At 43.9% G+C, this 2,783-nt stretch overlaps 1 protein-coding gene across 1 annotated transcript in view; it reads right to left on the bottom strand.

Annotated features, from left to right (window-relative positions):
• The window catches only part of ARHGEF6 (Rac/Cdc42 guanine nucleotide exchange factor 6), a 111,529-nt gene that overhangs the window by 106,447 nt on the left and 2,299 nt on the right, over window positions 1-2,783 (bottom strand). The gene's annotated exons all lie outside the window — the stretch shown is intronic.

Below are 2,783 nucleotides of genomic sequence, written 5' to 3'. Positions count from 1 at the left end.
AAACTCCTGAAGCAAGCCAAGTTTATCTGGGGCGAAGCGACTTGCATGACTATTGCTAATAATAACTAACACTTGGAGAACACTTACTATGTACCAGGCACTCTTTTACGGACGTGAATTCGTTGACATCTTACACTGGTTCTGTGAGATACGTGCTGCTCTCATTCCCATTTTACAGGTGGGGAGACTAAGGCAGAGTCAAGTAACATGCCCAAAGCCACAAAGCTACTAGTAAGAGAGAACTGAGATTTGAACTCAAGAAATTCAGCGTCAGAGGACACGATAGACTCACTGCTAATACTTCTCTGCAAATAATACTGCTAATGCATGTCTATATTTCTTTTTTTAATTTTTTTTAAATATTTTTATTTATTTCTAGGAGAGAGAGAGACAGCGTGAGCAGGGGAGAGTCAGAGAGAGGGAGTCACAGACTGAAACAGGCTCCAGGCTCTGAGCTGGCAGTCAGCACAGAGCCCGACGCAGGGCTCGAACCCACGAACCGTGAGATCATGACCTAAACGAAAGTCGGACGCTTAACCGACTAAGCCACCCAGGCGCCCCAATGCATGTCTATATTTAAGTCCCTGGTTCTCTGCTGAACGCTGTACACACATTATCTCACAGATCTTTTTCAGGTTAGACCTCTTAGTTCTAAATTGTTACATAGTATCTCATTTGATCTTTAAAACAAGTAGCAATTGTTGTGTCCATTTTACAGATTGAAATACTGAGGCACATACCCAAAGGGGGGAAACAAGCATGAATTCCGGAAGATACACACCCATATGTTTATTGCAGCATTATTTAAAATAGCTAAGATATGGAAACCGCCCAAGTGTCCAGCGATAGAAGAATGGACACATGTCATATATATGCACACAACCATAAAAAAAGAATGGGGGTGGGGCGTCTGGGTGGCTCAGTCGGTTAAGCATTGGACTTCGGCTCAGGTCATGATCTCGCGGTTTGTGAGTTCCAGCCCTGCATCAGGCTCTGTGCTGACAGATTCTGTGTCTCCCCCTCCCTCAGCCCCTCCCCTGCTTATGCTCTGTGTCTCTCTGTCTCTCAATAATAAATACGTTAAAAAAATTTTTTTTAAAAGAATGGGGNTGCTCTCTCACTCTCTCTCTCAAAATAAAAATAAATAAACATTTTATATAAAAAAAGAATGAAATCTTGCCATTTGTGACAACATGGATGGACCTAGAGGGTATTATGCTAAGTGAAATAAGTCAAGACAAAGAACGACCATTACCATATTATTTCGCTTATATGTGGAATCTAAAAAACCAAACAAAACAAGACAGACAAAGCAAAAACAGACAAATACAGAGAACAAACCGGAGGTTCCCAGAAGGAAGGGAACTGGGCAGAGAGGGGTAAAATTGGTGAAGGGGGTTAAGAGGCACAAACTGTCGATTATAAAATAACTAAGTCACAGGGAAGAAAAGTACAGCATGGGGAATACAGTCAATGATAATGTAGTAACGTTGTATGGTGACAAAGGGTAGCTACACTTACAGTGATGAGCATTGTGTAATACACAGAATTGTCACGTCGCTATGTTGTACACCTGAGACTAATATAATATCATATGTCAACTGAACTTCAATTTTAAAAACGTACAATGCTTTTTAAATGAATGTGTAGGACTTCAGCACCATTGGAATGTACTGTAATTTATTTGACTACTCCCCTATTGCTAGATACTGATGTTGTTGCCCTGGTTTTTGCTTCTGCAAATAAAGGTGTGATACACACACACACACACACACACACACACACACATTGAGGGACAGAGAAGGTAAGTAATTTGCCACTCAGGCCAAGTATCACACCCTTTCTGGCAACACTCCCACAGGTACTGTAAGGATCCATATAATATAACATAATGCCACGTCATTTAATATACAATTTATACCACATGGCCACGTTCTCTCAACTTTTCAAGGCTTCTGTTCTAAAGGGTTAATGGGAGGGATGCCTGGGTGGCTTAGTCTGACTTTTGATTTTGGCCCAGGTCATGATCTTGTAGTTCATGGGATCAAGCCCCGAGCTGGGCTCTGTGCTGAGCAGGAAGCCTGCTTGGGATTCTCTCTCTCCCTTTCTCTCTGTCCCTCCCCCACTCATGTTCTGTCTCTCTCTCTCTCTCTCAAAATAAATAAACATTTTTCAAAATGCCCTTAACATGTTAATGGGGAAAAGTGAAAATAGACTTTCCTCCGTCCCCAGCTCAGGGGGATTACTGTGACCCCCGTGGCAGCCAGTGGCCCGCTTTGGGTTCCCCCGAGTAGGGAAGCACAGCACACAACCTCTGTCATGGGAAGTTTGCTTTCAGGGCATGGATGCTGTATTAAAAGATATCATATTCCGGGGCGCCTGGGTGGCTCAGTCGCTTGAGCATCCTACTCTTGATTTCGGCTCCGGTCATGATCTCACAGTGAGTTCGAGCCCCTTGGGATTCTCTGTCCCACTCTCTGCCTCTCCCCATCCCCCCCAACCTCCATTATCTCTCTCTCAGAATAAATAAATAAACTTGAAAAAAAAAACCGCTTATTTAAAAGGCAAACTGGCGAGCTACCACCGGAGACCACCAGTCTTAATCAGTTTCCATGGAGTCAAAATCAGGGCACGTGGATGGCTCAGTCGGTTAAGCTTATGACTTCGGCTCAGGTCATGATCTTACGGTTCGTGGGTTCCAGCCCTGCATCAGGCTCTGTGCTGACAGCTTGGAGCCTGGAGCCTGCTTTGGATTCTGTGTCTCCCTCTCTCTCTGCCCCTGC

Source organism: Crocuta crocuta, unplaced genomic scaffold, assembly GCF_008692635.1.
Source record: "Crocuta crocuta isolate KB4526 unplaced genomic scaffold, BGI_CrCroc_1.0 scaffold241, whole genome shotgun sequence".
NCBI lineage: Eukaryota > Metazoa > Chordata > Mammalia > Carnivora > Hyaenidae > Crocuta > Crocuta crocuta.
The sequence above is the reverse complement of the archived record's forward strand: the minus strand, read 5'-3'. Positions and strand labels throughout refer to the sequence as shown.